A 26,203-nucleotide genomic window follows, 5' to 3' on the forward strand; every position below is an offset into this window, starting at 1 on the left:
ACAGCCCTGGGCATGAGTCCCAGGCTCGAGTAGGGAAGCAGTTTCCAAGTATTTTCAAAGTGCTTTTTTCACTGTTTGGATGCATTTCTCCGGGCGACCAGCAGGGGGGGGGGGGGCGCTCCTGGGTCACCTTCCCCGGGCAGCATGGGGTGGAAATCTGGAAGGTTTTTTTTCAGGGGGAAGATGCTTCAACGTGCCCAGGGACACTTCCACAGCCCTGGGCAAGAGACCCAAGCTCGAGTGGGGGAGCAGTTTCAAAGTATTTTCAAAGTGCTTTTTTCACTGTGGATGCATTTCTCTGGGTGACCAGCAGGGGGATCCGGCCCAGGGTCCCAGGGTGACCTCCCCCAGGCCAAGGCTACTTTCCCCCGGCAGCGTGGGGTGGAAATCTGGAAGTTTTTTTTTCAGGGGGAAGACGCTTCAACGTGCCCAGGGACACTTCCACAGCCCTGGGCATGAGTCCCAGGCTCGAGTGGGGGAGCAGTTTCAAAGTGTTTTTTTACTGTTTGGATGCATTTCTCTGGGCGACCAGCGGGGGGGATCCGGTCCCCGGACCCGGGTATGATCTCTAACGGGCCCGGGTCACCTTCCCCGGGCAGCGTGGGGTGGAAATCTGGAAGGTGTTTTTTTCAGGGGGAAGACGCTTCAACGTGCCCAGGGACACTTCCACAGCCCTGGGCATGAGTCCCAGGCTCGAGTGGGGGAGCAGTTTCAAAGTATTTTCAAAGTGCTTTTTTCACTGTTTGACTGCATTTCTCCGATGTCCCTGGACCCCGGGATGACATCTCCTGGGCCCAGGCTTGCTTCCCCAGGTAGAGCGGGGTGGTTTTCTGGAAGTTTATTTTCAAGAGGGGAAGGCGCTTCAGCTTGCCCATGGACACTTCCATAGCCCTGGGCATGAATCCCGGGCTTGAGTGGGTGATCGATTTCAAAGTATTTTTTCTTGATTCTCGCGGAGCCTGTTTCTGGGGCGTGAGAAGCCCCTCTTCCCCTGGGGATGCCTGGAGCTCGTTGGGGGCTCCCCGTGCGCAGCTATCCCAGCCTGAGCTCCATGAGCCCGGCCCGGAACTCACCCGGGTCCGAGAGGGGGCCTCCCGCTCCCTCGTGCCCGAAGGAGGGAACCGAGAGACGAGGGTGCCTTGTCCTGGCTCGCAGTCGCCCCCCGGTGGTGCGTGATATATTGCACTTTGTGGAAGTCTTTTCTATGAGAACGAACCTGCCCCTCTGCGGCCGGAGGTCGGTTCCAGGAGGGCGGGAGGAGGATGCTCCAAGTACCGGTAAAGTGACGCGCGCCACTCACATGCAGCTACCCACCGGAGCACCCCTCCTGGAGATATATAGGAGGGATGAAATCTGCCAGCAGGCGGAGGAAAGATGGAAGTTAGAGATGGGCCTTCTTTCGTTCCCCGCTACCCCGATCGATGTGGCACCCCGGCCGAAGAGATGCATCCAACCGGTGAAAAAAAAAAACTTTGAAAATACTTTCTCACCCACTCGAGCCCGGGATTCATGTCCAGGGCTGTGGAAGTGTGCCTGGGCACGCTGAAATGTCTCCCCCCCCGAGTAATGAAAAAAGGCACATAGCTTGGGAGGGTGAGCCACAGATCAACCCAGCCTGCAGAGCTTGTTTCTATGGGTGCGAAACCAATAATGCATGGAGCTTATAATCGGGTGTTTAGAATTTTCACTGCAAAACACACGCTGCTTTCCGTGAGAGGGAGGCTGCCCAACCTTGTTTGCCTGGCTGAGGGGACCAGAGCACAGGGTGGTGTGGGCCGGCTCTTGGGTGCCCCCTGGCAGTGTAGACAAGTAGTGCAATTTATGGAAGTTCCTCAGATGAGTGCAAACAGGCCTCCCTCGGGCCGTGGAACAGGCAAATGGAAATGATGCCTGAGTAATGAAAAAAAGGTACATAGATTGGGAGGGTGTCTGAGCCACAGATCAACCCAGCCTGCAGAGCTTGTTTCTATGGGTGTGAAACCAATAATGCATGGAGCTTTTAATCGGGTGTTTTTCACTGCAAAACACACCCTGCTTTCCGTGAGAGGGAGGTTTGCCTGGCTGAGGGGACCAGAGCCCAGGGAGGTGTGGGCCGGCTCTTGGGTGCCCCCTGGCAGTGTAGACAAGTAGTGCAATTTATGCAAGTTAATCAGATGTACGGTGCACCCAGAACTTCTCCAAGTGAGTTGGTCTGGTCTTCGTAAGGTACTCATACTCCTGGCCTGAGCGGAGTTAAAAACAAAAAGGGCCTTTATCTGTAATTTGATCGATGTGGCAACCTGCACCCCGGCGGGGAGGGTTATTCACTCGGCAGGAGACCAGGGTCCCAGTCGGCTTCAGGTGAACCCAACGCTCCCTCTGCCCACGGTGCACCCAGAACTTCTCCTAGTGAGTTGGTCTGGTCTTGGTAAGGTGTCTGCCTAATGCTCCTCGCCTGCAACAGCGTTGAAGGAGATTGGGTGAATCTGACCCTGTACGGTGTGGTCTGCTCTGTCTGCAAACCTACAGGTGCCTGCCTAAACCGGGAATGCTAGCAAGTGAGGTTCTCAGCCTTGCACCCTGGTGGAGCACATAATTTCCTAGGAACTATATGAGCAGTGCCAATGGCTGGGGCTCACTGGCCCTGCGTGGTATGTGACAGCTTTTGACACCCTTTCACCCACCCTCGGTTAAGATTAAACCAGCCAGGTATGGATCGGGATGTGGTGGGTTGAGGTAATGTGGTCTCCTTGAAGGCCCGGTGCCGGGGTAACTGAGGTGACCACAGGCTATTAATAAATCACACACACTCCCTGAGAGGGCTTGCATTGGTTTTTCAGTTGTTGGGTGAGGAGAAAAATGGTGATAGCAGGTGAATCGGGCCCTGTGGTTATGCCAACCTCTCACTCAGCATGCGGACGGTCGCTAGCCTGCCAACGGTCTACCTCATTGCCCTCCGCTTGAAGGCTGCCCCAATGCATGCCTCTTACCTCTGCCATTGCACCATCTGGCGGCACACACTGCTTTCGAAACACCTGATGGATGGGCCCAGCCCTGGGCTTCCAGGAACCCAAGAGATACATGCTTGATCCTGCCAGTAGCATATGCTTGTCTTAAATGAGTACAGTTTTAATCCCTTAACCAGGACCCATTGGATGGCAATTCTGGTGCCAGCAGCTGCTATAATTATAGCTCCAACAGCATGTTTTCAACTCGCTGCAGTGGCGGGATATGCATCAGATGGAGGATAAGGGAAGGTGGCTGCGGGGCCCACCCCATCTCGGGCACACCCACTTCAGCAGTTCCCTCCAGGCCGATCTGGGTAACACTCACATCCTCCCCGCCCCGGAGAGGGGGAGGGGGTGGTAGGTTGAGAAGACCTAAGACGCAGTGCCTCCCTGCCAGGAGTGCTGCACAGGCAAGGTATGTGCTCAGCGGCCCACACCTCTGCCATGCAGCAAGATTCCCGGCAGGACAGAGTGTCCGGGCGCCCAGACACTCTGACCCTTTCGAAACACAGAGTGCCCCTGTTGACCACAGTGAAAAGCAAAGTGAAAACTACAACTCTCAGTGGTGGATCACTCGTCTAGCGTGTTGTTGAAGACCACAGCTAGTTGTGGTAATCAGTGTGAATTGCATTGCTCATCGACTCTTTGAACGCACCTTGCGGCCCCTGGGTTCCTCCTGGGGCTATGCCTGTCTGATGGTCCCTATATCAATCGCTCACGATCGTTTCGGCGGCGTGCAGCGCAGCTGGGGCTGTTGCAGTCAGCCACCGCCCCCCTCTCCTGCAGGGGGGGGCCTGGCTGCCTTCATTCCCCCAAAGGCAGACCCGTTCTCTTTTCCCTTTTCCTGGGACATGATGGCTTCACCCTCTGGGCGTCCCGAGGTCAAATCAGGGCGGCCTGGGGGAGAGCTGGCATGCACTGTGAGAGGGTCTGGAGGCGGAGAGAGAATGCTGCGGGAGGAGGGTGGTGGTGGGAGGGGGTTATACCCCTCCCAGCTGCCACTCCTGCCCCCACCTCCTGGCGCCATTCTCACAACTGAGACCGCAGAACAGACATGTCGACCCGCTAAATTTAAGCATATTAATAAGCGGAGGAAAAGAAACTAACTAGGATTCCCCAAGTAATGTTGAGTGAAAAGGGAAAAGCCCAGCGCCGAATCCCTGCACGCCTGGTGGGCACGGGAAATGTGGCGTACGGAAGACTGGACCCACCCCAGTGTTGCTGGGGTTCTTGCTCGGGAACCATTCTGAGCAAAGAACAGCCCAGAGACGGTGATAGGCAATTGGTGGAACCCAGTCTTTCCGGAGTCGGGCTGCTTAAGAATGCAGCCCAAAGCGGGTGGTAAACTCCATCTAAGGCTAAATACTGGCGCAACAACGACAAGTACCATAAGGGAAAGTTAAAAAGAACTTTGAAGAGAAAGTTCAAGGCGTGAAACTGTTGAGAGGTTAACGGGTGAGATCTGATCGATCTGCCCAGAGGATTAAAAATGGCGGGTCAGACTTCCTGGGTTTTTAGGCCCCTGTATGCTACACCGTCCCCTTGTGGGAGGGTGGCCAGCAGCAGGGGAATACGGCCCGGGAGGTCCAAGCCCCGCATTTCCTCTGCGGTGGTGCACTGCGAATGGCTCCAGGTCGGCTGGAAAAATGGCACGGAGGCCGTAGGCGGTTGCACAGCTTTAAAGCCCCCTCCTGGCAAGGACAGCCTCTGGGGCCATGGGAGACGACTGCCTCTGTGCCTTTGATGTTGAACCATCCCAAATCCTGTCCCACTCCTGAAGACATCAGGAATCAGGGTAAGGAAGAGGGATGGGGCCACTCACTCCCAGCAGTGCTGCCCACTAGGGTAGACTGCCCTCAGCGTGCCCTAAACCATGCTGCAGAGGTGGGAGGGCCACAACTAGGGGCGCAAGCAGTCCGCGGTGATGTTGGTGTCCCACCCGACCGTCTTAAAAAACGGACCAAGTAGTCTAACGCGTACGCGAGTCAAAGGGCACGAGCGAACCCCATGGCGCAATGAGGGCGAGAGTCGGAATCCCCCGGCTGAGGTGGGATCCTGCCACTGTGGGCGGGCGAACCACCGGCCCGCCTTGCCCTACTCCATTGGGGAGGCGGCGCTTGAGCGTACGCGATAGGACCCGAAAGATGGTGAGATTTATACTTCGGAAGGGCAAATCAAGTGGAAACTCTGGCGGATAGAGTTGAAAGACTAATCGAACCATCTAGTTGCTGGTTTCCTCCAAAGTTTCCCTCAGCAACGATAGCTGGTGCTGGTTGGTTACACGCATGGACTGAGAGCACCCAGTGGGCCACTTCTGGTAAGCAGGACTGGCACTGTGGGAAGAACTGAATACTGAACGCCGGGTTAAGGCGACTGATGCCGATGCTCATCAGACCCCAGAAAAGGTGTTGGTTGATATAGACTTCCGGATGGCGACCATGGCAGTCAGAACCCGCGAAAAAGTGTGTACTAACACACCTGCCAAATCAACTAGCCCTAAAATGGAGCATCGAGCCCATACCCGGCCATCGCTGGCATTGGCTAGCCCGCGGGGGTTATGCTGCGATGAGTAGGAGGGCCGCCACGGTGAGCGTAGAAACCTGTGGCGAGAGCCTGGGTGGAGCTGCCGTGGGTGCATATCTTGGTGGTAGTAACAAATAGTCTCAAGGTGTGAATGAACAGCCTCTTAGGTTAGAAGTAGGTAAGGGAAGTCAGCAAGTCAGATCTGTAACTTCGGGATAAAGATTGGCTCTAAGGCCTGGATCGGTCGGGCTAGGGCAAGAAGTGGGGCTGGGTGCGTGCCGCGACTAGATGAGGCGCCCCCTTCCAGCACCTGTGCGTTGACTGTCACCTCCCTTGGGGGCAGGTGCAGGCTGGCAGGCAGCAGCAGGGGCTTCCAGATGGGCGGCAACTCTGGACATGTACCGCACCCGTCCCGTGGATTGCCCCAGCTGCAGCGGGCACCTCTCCTCCCGAGCTCCCCCTCAATACATCTGCTCTCCCCCTTGCAGGGAAAGCAGGTCGACGGGAGGGGAGACCAGGGTGGCGTTGTCCCGCCTCGACTGGTCCTGCGCTGCTGACTAAGAGCTGCAATGTGATTTCTGCCCAGTGCTCTGAATGTCAAAGTGAAGAAATTCAATGAAGTGCGGGTAAATGGCAGGAGTAACTATTAGCGATGCAGGTGAGCGAGATTCCCTCTGTCCCTACCTACTATCTAGCGAAACCACTGCCAATGACACGGGAGTGGCATTAGCGGGGAAAATAACCCTGTGGAGCTTGACTCTAGTCTGCGATTGTGAAGAGAGATGATGAGATGTAGAATAAGTGGGAGGCACCCAGTCCCCTACTGCAGAGGGGCCATGGGAGCCAACAATGAAATACCACTACTCTCATAACTTTTCACTTACCCGGAGCGGTGGGAGGGTGAAGCCCCAAGACCATCCGCTGCGGGGACAGTGGCAGGTTGGGAGTTTTGACAGGGAAACCTGGGTTTAGACCGTTGTGAAGACAGGTTAGTTTTACCCCACTGAAGTGGTGTTGTCACTATAGTAATTCTGCGTGGTGCGAGAGAAACAGCAGGTTCAGACATTTGGTGTATGTGCTTGGCTGAGTAGCCAATGGGGCACATAAGCTACCATCTGGGGTATTCCGATAAAATACCAACTAATGTGTGACGATACTAAAGCGCCGTCGAGCCACGGTTGGCCTGGGATAGTCGGACCTGGGGGCCAGGGTCCGGCACGTAGGGCCCGATCGCCACGGGAACGGAGCGTGGACGGAAGTGGGCCACCTCTCTCCCGCAGCACATCTCTTATTCGCAGGGTACCCGGTGCTAAATCCTTTGGAAACGACCTGATTCTGGGTCAGGGATTTGTACGTAGCAGAGCAGCGCCCGCGCTGCGATCTATTGAAAATCATCCCTCGAGCCAAGCATTTGTCAACCTTCGGGGGTGGCGCGCCGGGGCGTCCCGAGCGTGTGCCACGCACCCGACCTTTCTAGGCCTGGCACGACCCCTTGGCCTTTACCACGAGTCAGCTCCACCGCCGAAGGGGAGGTCGGAGTGAGGGGGATCTTAGACCTAAGAAGGCTGTTTCAGCTATATTATAATTTAGGGGAGCTACCCATCCGCCGCTGGGCCATTTAGCCTGTTCTAAATGCTCCATTAGCACAGCAAGGTAGTGCAGTGAAACAACAGAAAGAACTATAAACCAAGCGCAGGAAAAAACAAACAGGGCTAGTGGTTGTCCTTGCTGCTATCCTAGAAGGGATACTCAACCCTTCTTAAACCAAAAAAGCCCAAAATACATACAAATAGACAGCGCAGACTGGACACTCAATAACCCATTAGTTAAAATTTAAATCTGTTTATTTAGTATAAATCTCTTAGAATTATAAACAAATTTTAAAAAGAGATCACCGGCCGGTGGGGTTCATACAATACATAGCATTTTTCACAAAATGACATAAAAAAAATAAAATAGATGAAAAATAGGAGCAGCATTCAATAAGGACTCATTCCAGCTTGGTTAAGCATACATAGGGTTAGTTGCTTGTTAAGCAGGGTTAGATGGAATCAGGCTTTTTGCCAGAAGGCTGTTAATTGACAGGTTGTTATGCTGTGCTGCCTGCACAGACCTTGCTTTCAGCAGCTTGATATTAGATTAGTCAGTCAGCCATGCGTTTAGGTTAAAGTTAGTGACAGATTTGGCACATATAAGCAGAAAAAAACAAGCAAACAGATATATTTATGCTTTGTTCTGCAGCTCGTGGAATGCTGTGTATTTGTAATCCACTTGGGGAATGAAAACTTGCCCTGCCTTGAGTGGTGTTCCCAGCTGGTTTGCTCGAATTGCCTTCAGCTATATCCAGAACGCTCCGGCTTCCAAGTACCCCACACTCAAGGCAGAGCAAGTTTTCATTCCCCAAGTGGATTACAAATACACAGCATTCCACGAGCTGCAGAACAAAGCATAAGTATATCTGTTTGCTTGTTTTTTTCTGCTTATATGTGCCAAATCTGTCACTAACTTTAACCTAAACGCATGGCTGACTGACTAATCTAATATCAAGCTGCTAAAAGCAAGGTCTGTGCAGGCAGCACAGCATAACAACCTGTCAATTAACAGCCTTCTGGCAAAAAGCCTGATTCCATCTAACCCTGCTTTAACAAGCAACTAACCCTATGTATGCTTAACCAAGCTGGAATGAGTCATTATTGAATGCTGCTCCTATTTTTCATCTATTTTATTTTTTTATTTTTTTATGTCATTTTGTGAAAAATGCTATGTATTGTATGAACCCCACTGGCCGGTGACCTCTTTTTAAAATTTGTTTATAATTCTAAGAGATTTAAATTTTAACTAATGGGTTATTGAGTGTCCAGTCTGCGCTGTCTATTTGTATGTATTTTTAGTGCAGTGAAAGTCCCCCCCCTATAAGTGCGGTCGGGCAACAGGGAAATGGTTCAAGGAGTCTGGGGAACTATTGAATGTGGCCTGCACACATTTTTTAGGTGGTGACTGAGATATTCAGAAAAGACAGTTTGTTAGAATAAAAGGGTGATTGTTTGGCCAGTGACCAGGTTTCCTGGAGGCAGACTGTAAAAAAGATCACGGAGGCAAAAGTACTGGAAACCAGTAAAGGTGTGAAGTGCTTAACACTCAGGTTTGCTGGTCCCAACAGGGACATGACTTTTATGAGGCAAGCAGTTCAGATGACTGCAGCAAGGATGAGACATCTTCGGGAAAAAGAAAAACATTATGCTATTTGTCTAGGTTCTTTCCTGAAAAAGGGATAGTACACCAAGAAAATAATTTGCTTAAGGCTATAATCAAAAATGCAAGGAAGCCATCCACTGCAGTTGGAAAAAGAAACAGCCACCTTCCCAATGGAAAAAATATTTAAATCGTCCCGCCTAAATCTAAAATATATCTCCATCTTCCCACTAATTGTATGGGGTTTGGATAATTTGGTCTACAGCATGTTGGTGGACAAGCATTAGATTGACACCACTAGGTTGACATGGGACAGGGTCGACACAAGCATCAGATCGACAGTGTCTAGGTCAACAGTCAAAAGGTCAACATGGGGTTTTTCACTGTTTTTTTGGTACTTGTGTATTATCTGGGCGCCCGATATATCGCATGCCACTAGTTAAGGCATGCGATGCGATGGGACCCGGTTTTGAGCCTTTCCCGAGAGGAGTGTACAATTTTAATATCGCGTTGCATCGCATGCCTTAACTAGTGGCATGCGATGCAATGCGATTATACCCGATATTACATTGTACAGGCACCCTGATGGGTGATGTGAAATGCCCCCCCCCCCCCCCATTGTTAACGCCACCCCAAAATCAATGCCAACCCGAAGCGTAGCGCGGCGGTACGCGTCCTCCGACCTTTTCATGCCCCCACTATCCACGTCGGTGTGGAGTTGATTTTATATAGTGTGGAGAGTGCAGCGTGCCTGTGAGTGGACGGAGGATGCATACCGCCGCCCCTCGCAGGCTCGCCACGCTTCAGGTTGGCATTGATAGTGGGGTGGCGTTAATAATGGGGGGCCATTTAATCATAGTAATCACCCATCAGGGTGGGTGTACAATCAAAAATAGGGTCTGGGGGTGGGGGGGCATTTAACATAGGAATCAGGCATCTGGGTGCCTGTGCGATTAAAAATCGGGTCCAATCGCGTCGCATGCGATATGATTGTATGCGATGCAACGCAATTTTTTAACGTGCAATAAAAAAAAACGGGCGTCCAGATAAATACACAAGTACCATTTTTTTTACCCAGATGTCGACATGGTCACAGTTTCAAGTGCACCGCATCGCTCTCCATGCTTCGGGCACGGCGCCTCCCGCCATGCCCTAGTGGATGGTAGGGCATGAAATAATGCCTGTTGGCACATGTCGGCTCAAACAGTGAAAAACCCCATGTCGACCTAGACCCAGGTCGACCATCATGCTGTAGATCAAATGACCGTATCCCATTGTATGAGAGTGAGCAGAAATCTGAGTGCAATTGCTGCAGCCTAAAACTAGGTCAGTCTCCCTCACACCACAGAAGAAAATTGAACAAGGTTAATTGTGACAATGCTCAGGCACTCCATGCCTTTTTGTACAACCCTGAGAATTGGCACAGGCTGATGACAGGGGTTGGGCTGATTGAGTTTTAAGGTGCCCATTCACTAGGGCAATATTTCCGGTGGCAGATGAACAGGGCCCAAATCGCTGTGGTATTGCCCTTGTGTATGGGGACCTAGTGCATCTAGTTTTGAGCAGAATGGAAAAACCAATGGATGTAGTCATTAGAATTACATTAAAAATATTTACACTAAAATGTCAACAGTTATGTTGACATTGTTAAAAGGTCAGGTCATGGGTTCAATCCCCACCATGGCTCTAACTGTGCGGAGTTTGTATATTCTCCCCGTGCTTGCGTGGGTTTACTCCGGGTACTCCGGTTTCCTCCCACAATCCAAAAATATACAGATAGGTTAATTGGCTTCCAACAACAAAAAAAAAAAAACGTTATGTTGACATTGTTAAAAGGTCAACTTGACAACAAGTCGACAGTCTTGGAATGGCAACATGTCTATTGACATTAGAAACAGACATGGGAGGGGAAGGGTTATGTGTGTACACACGGTCAGATATGCCGTGCTATGCGAGTCACGATACGATCAGATTGTATCGGGACTCGCATCGCACGTCATCGATGGATTGGCACAATTTAGACTATATAATGCAGATCTGCACTATATAGTCTTGGCTGCCCTCTCAATTTGACGGCCGACTTAGACTCACACGGGAGCGCGCATCAGGCTCGCAAGCCCTAAAAAAGCATGCAATATGGCTTCCGATGTTTACTATATCAGCAACATCGGAAGCCATATCTGCCCGTGTGTACACACTATTAGATAACAGGGTGGGAAACAGACTTGTGGGGCGATTCAGGTCGCACAGGTCCGAATTTGGCCCAGATGGTGGGGGCCTGGATATGTAATAATGCGCATGTGCAAAGCCCAGCAGCGAGCACCTTCTGTGAATTTTTCATTCGCCGGGGTGCTCGTTGTCTGATTGACAGGCAGGGGGGCATTTCAGAGTGGGTACCCAGCATTTCTTGGGGGTGCCCACAAAAATGGTTGGCGTCCATAGAAAGATAAGCACCTGCCCCCCAACTTGGCCATCTCCGTTCAAGAAAAAAAAAATGAAGTCCTGGCCTACTCTTTGAATAGAGAAAACCATCAAATGATTTTTCCTCTGTGCGGGCACATGAGAGCGGATATGTAAGCATACACACCTGATTGTGGCATAGTAAGGGGATTCTGGGGACAGGGGGCATGCGTTCGGCAGGCTGGTGTGAACCTGCTCACTAGGCAGTGAATATATGCAGCCTAGCTAGCAGGTCTGAATTGGGCCCTGTGACTGTATTTAGATTTGGTTGAGGGGTGTTCAAACCGAAAACAAAATAGCAGCATAAAAATAAAGCAGCCAATATATGCACTGCACATAAAAAAATTCAAATAAAACAAAATCACCCAAATATGATCCTATAACTACGTACACACCAGAACGATCATGATCGGACACATTTGCAGATGTACGGCCAGGCTTTTAACTAGTTGCACATCATCACCATTTACAAACAATATATTTGTAGATGTGTGATACCCTCACAGATAAGTATCTTTATCCTTACAGGTTATCTTGCAACAGCAATTATCAACAGCTCACCACAATAACTCACAAGGAAAAATAATAGAGTAATTTTATTAAGCTGGAACTCCGTTTTTCTTTAAGGAACTGATGGAAATCAAGGATACTATTATGCACAAAATATCAATATATAAATACAAACATCAGAGATTCTTCCCACGTAACATTGGTGAGATATTGATGTATAACAATTGTACTATTGTACTATTCTGCAACAAACAAATAAGCAACTATCCATTCACCTGCAATGTATAACAAACCGTTACAATATCAAAACAGGTTATAGCGTTTTACCAGTACTAGAATATCATTGCGCAATAATTGTTTATGTCTACAATAGTCTTGGGTTAACCCTATTATGTCTGCAGTCACCTGTTCTTTAAGCGCTTATTTATAACAAATATTCTTTCTTTTATAGGTCCCACGCTGCAAGGTCAACTCTCTGTGTATTTGTAATCCAAAGTCAAGAGAATACATAAGGTAAGTCTTGCGTAATAATGCTGCTGCCTTTTAACTTGAACGTCAAATAATCTGATAATAGATGACAGAAGCTAGCAATCTTTTTGGAATATCCTGAGTAGAATGATATAAGCAATTTTCCTTAGCAGTATAATTGCCACAAGTGTCTCTATAAGTGTCAGTCCACTTCTGTAATATGCAGCTTTGGGGCTGATTCAGCAGCCACTACTCCCTTCCTCCTAACTTGTAGCTAAGGACGACTTGGGTATTGTGTGCAGTATTAACTACTAGAGTCTCTCCCCAAATGCCAGTGTAGGTACTGCTTATTGCTGCCTGGATGAGGTGAATGTTACACACAATGCTTTCTTTAGCCGGGAGAGGTGTTAGGTTGGCTATGAGGTTACTGCAGGGGCGTTACAGCTATCTGTGGGCCATCCTGTAGGCTGTCTCCGGCTGGACTATCTCTGGGCTGATCTGTGGGATATGCAGGAGGCTGTACTGTGCTGCCTTGGGGCTGGACAATCACTCACCACACCCTCTTCTTTATCGATCACAGCATGGATCAGTCACCGCCTCTGTCACCGCTGCTCAAGGGGACCTCGGGAAATCACCGGAGCCCTTTTGGTAAGTATTCTCCTAATTACAGCAACGCATCACACACTTTCCAGCTGCCTTAACTTTCTCTCCACAACTGCTACACAGTGTCTTTTCTGCTATCCACAACACACCTACAGCTCTTTCCCCTGAGCACCTCTATAGTCCCTGCTCTGGGGTTTCCAGATGAGCAGGGGCTCTGCCAACTGTCAGAGTATATTTTCCTTTCTGGAATATTCCTCACAGTTCTCCCCTTTAAAGCAGGGTATATGGTATAGTCCACCCTAATGGGCTAGGAGGACAAGTCCATTGTCAGTTCAGGAAAGGGGTAAACAGTGTTCAGTCCACAATATTCTATTAATAAGGAGTATTAACACATTAATACTTTTCCTAAATAATTAATTAACTACTAATATTACTTTTGATATCTGCTACATTTACTGTATAACAACCATATAACATTTTAGTTTATGTATAAACATTAACCCTTATTGGGGTGTTACAGATGTATGGCCAGCTTTAGCCATCATTTTGCCAGGCTTTTAAGTAGTTGCACATAATCACCATTTACAAACAAAAATAAAAACACTTGCCTCCTGTTAATGAATTGCACCCAGATCATTTTAGTTGAATGGTAACTCGGAGAAGCGCCAGTTAGCTGTCCCAGGCACGGTACAGTGACACACATGGTTGGTGCTGTACAGGAGCAATACACAGCGACCGCACATTCGGCAGAATCGAGCATACACTAACTGACTACGGCAGCAGGTACACACAACACTTACCCAGCGCCAGCAGAATTTGTTTTTCCCGGATCAACGCGTCACCACATCGCAGCTGGCGCAGACCTATCGCAGTTCTCGTTTTACAGCCTGCGGAAAAGGCTGCAGAGTACAGAGAGGAGTCATTGGCTTAATGCACGGCGGCCACCGATTGGTTGTAAATCGAATGTCAGGGAGGAGCTGGGTGCTGCTACGCTCAGTTAATTGCAGCCAATCATTTCTGAACCGGTACATAATTACATAGCGCTTCTCTTACCTCAATCCGGCTAATATAAAAATTGGGATAAGCCTTTTAATTGGTAAAGTCCGTGTCATTGTTTTCCATAGGGGGAGTACGTACTGTACATCATTATAGTTACCTCTGAACTAATAGTCGTGCCGTGAAAGTTTGTTATTGTAGAGTTGAGGTGCAGTGCTAAGCACAGGAGTAGGGACTGAGGTGGAGCTCAGAAAAACTATTTGACCCTCACCTATTGATGCCCAAAACATTGAGCACTAGGTGTTTGGGGAACATCGATAGTCGATGGACATCCCTAGTGCAGAATAGCGGGGTATGGGTAAAAACCGGACCAGGACAAAACCCCCGGACCAGACATCAAACTCTGCATTTTGGAGCTTGTAGCGTCCGGTCCAGGGGGTGTCCGGTCCGGGGATGTCCTGTCCTGGGGGGCTGCCTGTGACACCTGTCACCAGGTAGAGGAGGAGGGGTAGAATAAAGCCTCCCTGTATGGTCCGGGCATGTAGCAAAAACCGGACGGTCTGGACCACACGGGGAGGCTGTAATCTCCCCTTCCACATGTCCCTGATGATAGATATCACAGGGACCCCCCTGGACAAGACACCCCCCAACAGGACACCCCCCGGACCGGACCCTATAAGCTCCGGACTGCAGATTTTGATGTCCTGTCCGGCGTTCCGGAGTCTGGTCCGGTTTTTACATAGTCCCAGAATAGCGGGGGAATTAATAGAGACTGAGGGGTGCAATGACAGGGACTGAGGGTGCAGCACAGAGGGGCGCAGTGGTAAGGACCGAGATGTAGCCCAGAGGAGCGCAGTGGTAAGGTCTGAGGGGCAGCTAGGGTTGCCACCTCACTCATCATCGATTCCTGGAAATCATACCTCTCCCCTCATCCCAATGTGGTGCAGCGCGGCTCTGCGCAGCGTGCCGACGTCAGAGGTCACACTGTGCAGGCCGCATAGGATGTCTCCATGCTGTGACTGACCCCGGCACGAATACCCGCCTGTAGCGATAACCATCGTTGCCATAGCCATCGATGGTTGGCATCGATGGCAATTCAGCAACTGGCCATCGATAGTGCTAAACTATGCAATGGATGACCATCAATATTTTTACATATCGATGGTCATTCATTGTGTTTGATTGATTGGCCTTTGGGTCAATCAAAACATGGGGCGGGGTTTCACCGGTGTCGGGGGCGGAGCTATGCTCAGTGTCCCGGCACTTTTGAAAAAAAAGCAAAACATCATTTTGCTGTTCCATCGATGGAGGGAAACCATCTGGTTCTCCCCCATCGATGGCAAAAGTATTCGACATCGGCCATGAACCATCAATGATTTCAAATCATCGATAGTCGATGGCCATCCCTACCGCCCCGGCCACAGACCGCCGGCGCCCACCCGCCCAGCAGCGGACCAGCCCGCTCCCCATCAACACAGCTCGTCTTCCCGACGGGCTCCATCTCCCCTGCTCGCCCACCCACCGGCTCCCGGCCGCACCACGCAGTGAGTAAATATGCGGGGCGGCCAAGGCGTGTTTTTTATATTAGGGAGCCGGGATTGGAAAAAATGCCCCGGGATTGGCTTCCTTAGTACGTACCCTTCTCTCCATGTGAGACATGTAAATAAAAGGAATAAACAAAACAATGTGTAGTCCTGTATCTTATAAAACAAGTAAAATTATCATGGGGGGGGTTTAAAAAAAAAAAAAAAAAGTCCCTCTCTTCCACTTCATGTAAGTGCCTGTTTCAGATGAATAAATTCTATGGGGTTCACCCCGTGTCACCAAAGATAGGGTATTCATACATGTATTTTGTAAAGAAAGACTGCACTTATAAGAACCAGGTGCATGTAGGTCTGAATTAACGCTCACCACTTGCTTGTAAACAAATATATTTATTAAAAAGTATTAAATTCATATACATTTATTTTTGCAATAAAATATACACATACAATCAATACTCGGTGGCCACCTATATTGTGTAAATTAATAAAACAGTATTACTACTCGATCAAAGAAGCTTTTTTTGGGCTTGTAGGCTCTAAATATCAAAATGAAATTAGCTTATTCCAAGAGGGACAATAATATAAGCCAGTAGGATAGTATCCAGTCTCCGCTTGTGAGCTTTATAAGGTAAATGTCCACTGCACTTTAATGAAGTTTTATACTCACAGACTCCATGTTTGATGTAAATACTGGGCTGGGCAGTTGTTTGAATTAGCAGGGAGGCAGGAGAGCTTATGTGAATTAGCTGTGTCCGTAGCTCTCCGTTCTACACCCGCAATAGCAGACGCTAAGACGCTGAACCAATCCCCAGCAGTTCTAGTCAGTCCAGATACCGCGTCTCTCACTCGCGGCTGGAGTCTCCTCCGTCAAGCGTCTGCCCAGCCCGTAGAACTGCAGAGTGGCGTCTCTCACCTGCCCTTTTGCACCAGCAACACGATAGCGCTGGGTCTGTGTTTCAGTAATACTTGGTGTGCAGGTTCAGTTGGAGATGACAATTAGCGGTGATAAGATAACTGGCAGAGAGTCCCTTCTTGGATCCAAAGTTTGCCGGGCAAGTTCCCACTAAGGCATTTTGCTCTATTAGAGCTTTTTCAAAGCCTCTGTAAACTTTGGTTTGAAATTATAGGACTGTTTTCACATTTAACCCTGACTGCAGACATTTCATTTAACACTATATAAACACGTGTGTGTGTAAGTACTAGGATGGTACTCTTTGAAAAAGCTCCAATAGAGCGTCTGCCACCGGAAATATTGCCCTAGTGAATGGGCACCTTAAAATTCAATCAGCCCAACCCCTGTCATCAGTCTGTGCCAATTCTCAGGGTTGTACAAAAAGGTTGTGATTTCTCTGTTTGCATATTTATAGAAACAATAAATGTAGTATCTTTTGCTCACTGAGGGCCTTGCGAACCATCTCCAATGCGCAGGCGCGACGACTCCACAACGCTCACGGACGGGTCTTTCCGTGCGAAAAAACCTGTACGCGAGAGTACGGTCACTGTGGGCGGAATAGGGGCGTGTTGAGGGGAGTGGCCGAAATAATGAGGGAAAATGGGCGTACACGGGGGTGTGCACCAAAAATGTGCGGTGCTACTACCGCTCGCTCGGCTAAAGCACCGTTCATTTTTGGACACAAAACAGGCGGCCGCCACCGCCACCTCAGACCACCCCTACAGATACCGCTTGACAGCGGACGCCTGGGTCTGCTAATTTATGCTGATTACTACTCAAACACATACACCTGAATGTAATAAGCAATGCTGCAGTCTATTAAGTCCAAACCATTATTTCTTGCCACTTGCAGACTCTCTGAAGAAGCCGCTGATAACCAAAAAAGGCGGGGAAACGCGTTAGAGTACAAGTCCACCGGCAATATACCTAAGAGGACCGATACCTTTGAGTACACTGTGACCAGCTTTCCTGAGAACCATACTCCGGATAAAGTTGAGAATCTGGCTAATCAGCGCCATCAACTGGGAGGACAGGACGTAGCAGCACAAGGTCATCTGTAAGGTACCAATTATTGTCTGGCCAGACGTAAAAAGTTATTAAAACTCCATCAAACTACTAACAAATACTGCAGTTTATCACGTTTCTAATAATGATATGAAAATCCGGGAATGCACAGTGACTGTCAGTAACATCATATGTTTTTAACAATACTAACCTGATACCAACACTACCAGGACTGGAATACAGCTAATACGACCGGTTGTATAATCCACCCCTCTATTTTTCATATTTTGTGTTTTTATTGTATTTTTACTTATTTTTTATTTCTGTATTGTACGTGTGTAATTGTAATAAATTGTTTTTAATACTCCTGTTGGGTGTGCAGCTCTATTTTTCTACATTATTTCACTACCTGCAAGCTACACACAGCACTCAAACACATTGGATGCATATCTTTCTACACTTCTCTACATTAAAAGCTTTGTTTCATTTAAGGTAAGAATCATTTAAAGAGCTGCTTATATATGCTAAGTTAGGTATTTGTTAAACATTTATACACATTCACTACGTGTTTTCATATACTTTACACAGTAGCACACTCAATCTACACAAGTCGACATGTGTCAACGTGTTCACTCTAATACAAACATATGTTTTGTATTTCTGATACAAATACATAAACCACATCTAACAGCTACAAAGGATGTTTCAGCAATGTTTTAAGCCCATGCCCACTATTTTGCACACAATCTTTGTATAGTACCCAAAATACAGAACTGTACCACTTTCTGATCTGCTATGAATTGGATTTTACTACACTCTGGATGTAAGATGCCACCAATCACATTATTGCAATCACATATCTCTAACAAAGGATTCCTACATCTACTTATGACACTGAAAACTCATATATTTAAATATTTAAACATGTTTGTTCACAAGCAATTTTATCATGTTTGGCCGATTCACACATCTTTAACATGTACCAAGACATCCAAGCAAAAAATGATGAAGACACTTGCGCTGTCCTATACTACTGGTCTCCCCAAGCTGGAACCTGGTAGACGTCACTCCAATATGAGGGTGAGGGTAGGGCAAATAGACCACATACGAGGGATTAACCCCCTGTAACTGACCTCTCTGCAAAAGCCCTATAGGCACGTAAAGGTTTCTTTTTCCAAATCTCTCTCCAGCCTTTCACTCTAAACAGATTAGAGCTCACCTTATATCTGTGCCCTATGGTCCACAAAAGGTTTCTTTCACTCTGGTCAGTCGGCGGATAGCCCAATTCACTCGGATCCAGATAAGTGGAAAAAACTTTTTATTCGGGTCACAGCAGATATGTACAATCCATAAAAAATGCAGATAAAATTTAAAAATGGCAAAAGCCAATAAAAAAGGGGGTCAATGCACTGAGGGGGTCCAAAGGGAACAAGTCCACCACTTCCCACTCACCCGGGATTGAGACGAGAGTGGGTGTCAGATGAAAAAAAGACACTGGAGTCCCCAAGGTGCACAGACGCTGTTCCTCCTACCAACGCGTTTCGAGCCTGTAATATGGCCCTTTTTCAAGGTATGGAGGAAGTGGGATCTGAACAGGTATATATACCTGTCCTGATTAGTCTAAAAAAAGTTGCAATAAAAACGTGTACCGGATTTCCCAATAATAAACCAACATAGTGCTAATACAATACGACAGTGCTATCTCTAACACGTATCCTAAATAAAAACAAATAGACAGCTGGCAACCACATGGATATATGACAATATATGCATCAACAATATCTTAAGGCGACTCTCTTTCTTCCGTGTTTTCTACATCTCTGGAAGTCAGATGTCAGCCAAGTTGATTTTGCGCTGAAACCGGATATGACGTATCGGAGTCCATCTGATCCGTCTCTTCCTGGTTCCATAGGATGTGACGTCCGTGGAACGCAGGCGGAAGTGTAGAGGGCGCCCATGTTTTATCAGTTGGAACGCAGCCAGTCTCTCACGTTGACTGCGTGCGTCAGGTTGCCATAGTAACATCGGAACACACGATCGTGGTGTACAGGTATCCATTGTTACCGGTAATCATACAGAAAATAAAGAGAAACTGCATTAATATACAGATAACCAGGTACCCATCACAAATAATGCATAGATTTACAAGAAGCATTTGAGTTCGAAGTCCATATTGATCCCTCTTGGTTCGAGGGTCTTAAGATCATATATGGACTTCATCTCCAATTGGGACAGCCTAAGATCTCTGTTATCTATCCTCCAGTGGGTTTTTACAGTATGGATCCCACAAAAAGATCTGAGATGTGAGATATCGCATGCATGTAGTTGTTTAAAATGTGCAGAAACATTATGGGACTCCAGGCCCTTCTTAATGTTTCTGACATGCTCTGCCATTCTCACCTTCAGAACTCGCTTAGTTTTACCTATGTACTGTTTAGAACAGTCACATTCTAGCAGGTAAATACAGTATTTGCTATTGCAAGATATAAATTCTTCAATGTTATATACCCTGCCAGTGGAAGTGGATTGGTACTGTTGAATCACTGACACTGGACTTTTGCATAGTCTGCAGAGGCTACATGTACCACATCGATAAAACCCTTTGGATTTAATGGGGTTGTATGGTGTAGGTGTATTGATAGCACTGCTGACAATGTTATCCTTAAGGTTCCTTGCTCTTCTGTACACAAACTTAGGGTTGTGCGTGATGTATTTATTAAGAAGAGGATCATTGGTAAGAATTTGCCAATGCTTGCGGATAATCTGCTCAAATTGCTTATGCTGGCTGGTCAGTTGGGTTATAAATGCCACATCGGTATTAGTGTTCCTGGGTCTGATGGGGTTAGGTTCTCTACCTCTGTTAGAAAGTAGATCCCTCCCCTTATTTTTTGCCCTGGCAACCATCTGTTTATCATAACCTTTACTCAAAAATTGATCCTCCAGATTTTTAGCCTGACCATCATAGACTGTAACATCAGTACAATTCCGACTGATGCGTTGGAATTGGCTATTGGGCACACTTTTTAGCCAATTATAGTGATGGTTACTATCGGCTCCTATAAATGAATTACAGTCAGTGCTTTTGACAAAAGCAACAGTACCAAGACATGACTGTTTTTTTAGGGAGGACACATATGCATTCCTACACAAATGTCCCTTTTGACACTTGTTTGCCTACCTCACCCACTCCATGAGGAAATCATTGTTCTGGACCTGCTTTTACCTACTAATGCAGGAGTTACCTCACCTGCACACAAACTGCTTTCTCACCTATTACCATTTACCTTATAAAGCTCACAAGCGGAGACTGGATACTATCCTACTGGCTTATATTATTGTCCCTCTTGGAATAAGCTAATTTCATTTTGATATTTAGAGCCTACAAGCCCAAAGAAAGCTTCTTTGATCGAGTAGTAATACTGTTTTATTAATTTACACAATATAGGTTATTCATTATAATATATAATATTATTATAATACTCATTATTTCGGCCACTCCCCTCAACACGCCCCTATTCCGCCCACAGTGACCGTACTCTCGCGTACAGGTTTTTTCGCACGGAAAGACCCATCCGTGAGCGTTGTGGAGTCGTCGCGCCTGCGCATTGGAGATGGTACGCAAGGCCCTCAGTGAGCAAAAGATACTACATTTATTGTTTCTATAAATATGCAAACAGAGAAATCACAACCTTTTTGTACAACCCTGAGAATTGGCACAGACTGATGACAGGGCAAAGTTGGGCTGATTGAATTTTAAGGTGCCCATTCACTAGGGCAATATTTCCGGTGGCAGACGCTCTATTGGAGCTTTTTCAAAGAGTACCATCCTAGTACTTACACACACACGTGTTTATATAGTGTTAAATGAAATGTCTGCAGTCAGGGTTAAATGTGAAAACAGTCCTATAATTTCAAACCAAAGTTTACAGAGGCTTTGAAAAAGCTCTAATAGAGCAAAATGCCTTAGTGGGAACTTGCCCGGCAAACTTTGGATCCAAGAAGGGACTCTCTGCCAGTTATCTTATCACCGCTAATTGTCATCTCCAACTGAACCTGCACACCAAGTATTACTGAAACACAGACCCAGCGCTATCGTGTTGCTGGTGCAAAAGGGCAGGTGAGAGACGCCACTCTGCAGTTCTACGGGCTGGGCAGACGCTTGACGGAGGAGACTCCAGCCGCGAGTGAGAGACGCGGTATCTGGACTGACTAGAACTGCTGGGGATTGGTTCAGCGTCTTAGCGTCTGCTATTGCGGGTGTAGAACGGAGAGCTACGGACACAGCTAATTCACATAAGCTCTCCTGCCTCCCTGCTAATTCAAACAACTGCCCAGCCCAGTATTTACATCAAACGTGGAGTCTGTGAGTATAAAACTTCATTAAAGTGCAGTGGACATTTACCTTATAAAGCTCACAAGCGGAGACTGGATACTATCCTACTGGCTTATATTATTGTCCCTCTTGGAATAAGCTAATTTCATTTTGATATTTAGAGCCTACAAGCCCAAAGAAAGCTTCTTTGATCGAGTAGTAATACTGTTTTATTAATTTACACAATATAGGTGGCCACCGAGTATTGATTGTATGTGTATATTTTATTGCAAAAATAAATGTATATGAATTTAATACTTTTTAATAAATATATTTGTTTACAAGCAAGTGGTGAGCGTTAATTCAGACCTACATGCACCTGGTTCTTATAAGTGCAGTCTTTCTTTACAAAATACATGTATGAATACCCTATCTTTGGTGACACGGGGTGAACCCCATAGAATTTATTCATCTGAAACAGGCACTTACATGAAGTGGAAGAGAGGGACTTTTTTTTTTTAAACCCCCCCATGATAATTTTACTTGTTTTATCAGATACAGGACTACACCTTGTTTTGTTTATTCCTTTTATTTACATGTCTCACATGGAGAGAAGGGTACGTACTAAGGAAGCCAATCCCGGGGCATTTTTTCCAATCCCGGCTCCCTAATATAAAAAACACGCCTTGGCCGCCCCGCATATTTACTCACTGCGTGGTGCGGCCGGGAGCCGGTGGGTGGGCGAGCAGGGGAGATGGAGCCCGGCGGGAAGACGAGCTGTGTTGATGGGGAGCGGGCTGGTCCGCTGCTGGGCGGGTGGGCGCCGGCGGTCTGTGGCCGGGGCGGTAGGGATGGCCATCGACTATCGATGATTTGAAATCATTGATGGTTCATGGCCGATGTCGAATACTTTTGCCATCGATGGGGGAGAACCAGATGGTTTCCCTCCATCGATGGAACAGCAAAATGATGTTTTGCTTTTTTTTTCAAAAGTGCCGGGACACTGAGCATAGCTCCGCCCCCCGACACCGGTGAAACCCCGCCCCATGTTTTGATTGACCCAAAGGCCAATCAATCAAACACAATGAATGACCATCGATATGTAAAAATATTGATGGTCATCCATTGCATAGTTTAGCACTATCGATGGCCAGTTGCTGAATTGCCATCGATGCCAACCATCGATGGCTATGGCAACAATGGTTATCGCTACGGGCGGGTATTCGTGCCGGGGTCAGTCACAGCATGGAGACATCCTATGCGGCCTGCACAGTGTGACCTCTGACGTCGGCACGCTGCGCAGAGCCGCGCTGCACCGCATTGGGATGAGGGGAGAGGTATGATTTCCAGGAATCGATGATGAGTGAGGTGGCAACCCTAGCTGCCCCTCAGACCTTACCACTGCGCTCCTCTGGGCTACATCTCGGTCCTTACCACTGCGCCCCTCTGTGCTGCACCCTCATTGTCATTGCACCCCTCAGTCTCTATTAATTCCCCCGCTATTCTGGGACTATGTAAAAACCGGACCAGACTCCGGACCGCCGGACAGGACATCAAAATCTGCAGTCCGGAGCTTATAGGGTCCGGTCCGGGGGGTGTCCTGTTGGGGGGTGTCTTGTCCAGGGGGGTCCCTGTGATAGCTATCATCAGGGACATGTGGAAGGGGAGATTACAGCCTCCCCGTGTGGTCCAGACCGTCCGGTTTTTGCTACATGCCCGGACCATACAGGGAGGCTTTATTCTACCCCTCCTCTACCTGGTGACAGGTGTCACAGGCAGCCCCCCAGGACAGGACATCCCCGGACAGGACACCCCCTGGACCGGACGCTACAAGCTCCAAAATGCAGAGTTTGATGTCTGGTCCGGCGGTCCGGGGGTTTTGTCCTGGTCCGGTTTTTACCCATACCCCGCTATTCTGCACTAGGGATGTCCATCGACTATCGATGTTCCCCAAACACCTAGTGCTCAATGTTTTGGGCATCAATAGGTGAGGGTCAAATAGTTTTTCTGAGCTCCACCTCAGTCCCTACTACTGTGCTTAGCACTGCACCTCAACTCTACAATAACAAACTTTCACGGCACGACTATTAGTTCAGAGGTAACTATAATGATGTACAGTACGTACTCCCCCTATGGAAAACAATGACACGGACTTTACCAATTAAAAGGCTTATCCCAATTTTTATATTAGCCGGATTGAGGTAAGAGAAGCGCTATGTAATTATGTACCGGTTCAGAAATGATTGGCTGCAATTAACTGAGCGTAACAGCACCCAGCTCCTCCCTGACATTCGATTTACAACCAATCGGTGGCCGCCGTGCATTAAGCCAATGACTCCTCTCTGTACTCTGCAGCCTTTTCCGCAGGCTGTAAAACGAGAACTGCGATAGGTCTGCGCCAGCTGCGATGTGGTGACGCGTTTATCCGGGAAAAACAAATTCTGCTGGCGCTGGGTAAGTGTTGTGTGCGCCTGCTGCCGTAGTCAGTTAGTGTATGCTCGATTCTGCCGAATGTGCGGTCGCTGTGTATTGCTCCTGTACAGCACCAACCATGTGTGTCACTGTACCGTGCCTGGGACAGCTAACTGGCGATTCTCCGAGTTACCATTCAACTAAAATGATCTGGGTGCAATTCATTAACAGGAGGCAAGTGTTTTTATTTTTGTTTGTAAATGGTGATTATGTGCAACTACTTAAAAGCCTGGCAAAATGATGGCTAAAGCTGGCCATACATCTACAAATATATTGTTTGTAAATGGTGATGATGTGCAACTAGTTAAAAGCCTGGCCGTACATCTGAAAATGTGTCCGATCATGATCGTTCTGGTGTGTACGTAGTTATAGGATCATATTTGGGTGATTTTGTTTTATTTGAATTTTTTTATGTGCAGTGCATATATTGGCTGCTTTATTTTTATGCTGCTATTTTGTTTTCGGTTTGAACACCCCTCAACCAAATCTAAATACAGTCACAGGGCCCAATTCAGACCTGCTAGCTAGGCTGCATATATTCACTGCCTAGTGAGCAGGTTCACACCAGCCTGCCGAACGCATGCCCCCTGTCCCCAGAATCCCCTTACTATGCCACAATCAGGTGTGTATGCTTACATATCCGCTCTCATGTGCCCGCACAGAGGAAAAATCATTTGATGGTTTTCTCTATTCAAAGAGTAGGCCAGGACTTCATTTTTTTTTTCTTGAACGGAGATGGCCAAGTTGGGGGGCAGGTGCTTATCTTTCTATGGACGCCAACCATTTTTGTGGGCACCCCCAAGAAATGCTGGGTACCCACTCTGAAATGCCCCCCTGCCTGTCAATCAGACAACGAGCACCCCGGCGAATGAAAAATTCACAGAAGGTGCTCGCTGCTGGGCTTTGCACATGCGCATTATTACATATCCAGGCCCCCACCATCTGGGCCAAATTCGGACCTGTGCGACCTGAATCGCCCCACAAGTCTGTTTCCCACCCTGTTATCTAATAGTGTGTACACACGGGCAGATATGGCTTCCGATGTTGCTGATATAGTAAACATCGGAAGCCATATTGCATGCTTTTTTAGGGCTTGCGAGCCTGATGCGCGCTCCCGTGTGAGTCTAAGTCGGCCGTCAAATCGAGAGGGCAGCCAAGACTATATAGTGCAGATCTGCATTATGTAGTCTAAATTGTGCCAATCCATCGATGACGTGCGATGCGAGTCCCGATACAATCTGATCGTATCGTGACTCGCATAGCACGGCATATCTGACCGTGTGTACACACATAACCCTTCCCCTCCCATGTCTGTTTCTAATGTCAATAGACATGTTGCCATTCCAAGACTGTCGACTTGTTGTCAAGTTGACCTTTTAACAATGTCAACATAACGTTTTTTTTTTTTTTTTTTTGGAAGCCAATTAACCTATCTGTATATTTTTGGATTGTGGGAGGAAACCGGAGTACCCGGAGTAAACCCACGCAAGCACGGGGAGAATATACAAACTCCGCACAGTTAGAGCCATGGTGGGGATTGAACCCATGACCTGACCTTTTAACAATGTCAACATAACTGTTGACATTTTAGTGTAAATATTTTTAATGTAATTCTAATGACTACATCCATTGGTTTTTCCATTCTGCTCAAAACTAGATGCACTAGGTCCCCATACACAAGGGCAATACCACAGCGATTTGGGCCCTGTTCATCTGCCACCGGAAATATTGCCCTAGTGAATGGGCACCTTAAAACTCAAAATATTGCCCTAGTGAATGGGCACCTTAAAACTCAATCAGCCCAACCCCTGTCATCAGCCTGTGCCAATTCTCAGGGTTGTACAAAAAGGCATGGAGTGCCTGAGCATTGTCACAATTAACCTTGTTCAATTTTCTTCTGTGGTGTGAGGGAGACTGACCTAGTTTTAGGCTGCAGCAATTGCACTCAGATTTCTGCCCACTCATACAATGGGATACGGTCATTTGATCTACAGCATGATGGTCGACCTGGGTCTAGGTCGACACAATCATTAGGTCGACAGTGTGTAGGTCGACATGGGGTTTTTCACTGTTTGAGCCGACATGTGCCAACAGGCATTATTTCATGCCCTACCATCCACTAGGGCATGGCGGGAGGAGCATGGAGAGCGATGCGGTGCACTTGAAACTGTGACCATGT

General features: G+C 47.8%; 1 long non-coding RNA gene and 2 pseudogenes across 1 annotated transcript in view; all 3 read left to right on the plus strand.

Moving 5' to 3' along the window:
• The window catches only part of LOC146080799 (uncharacterized), a 256,082-nt gene that overhangs the window by 216,244 nt on the left and 13,635 nt on the right, over positions 1–26,203 (plus strand). Inside the window, exon 2 of the long non-coding RNA XR_014474988.1 lies at positions 23,944–24,006. This is a non-coding gene — a long non-coding RNA (uncharacterized LOC146080799). The remainder of the gene's footprint in view (positions 1–23,943; positions 24,007–26,203) is intronic.
• On the plus strand, positions 3,542–3,689 carry LOC146006043 (5.8S ribosomal RNA; annotated as a pseudogene).
• On the plus strand, positions 4,026–6,925 carry LOC146005922 (28S ribosomal RNA; annotated as a pseudogene).

Source organism: Crinia signifera, chromosome 5 (assembly GCF_055691185.1).
Source record: "Crinia signifera chromosome 5, ASM5569118v1, whole genome shotgun sequence".
Lineage (NCBI taxonomy): Eukaryota > Metazoa > Chordata > Amphibia > Anura > Myobatrachidae > Crinia > Crinia signifera.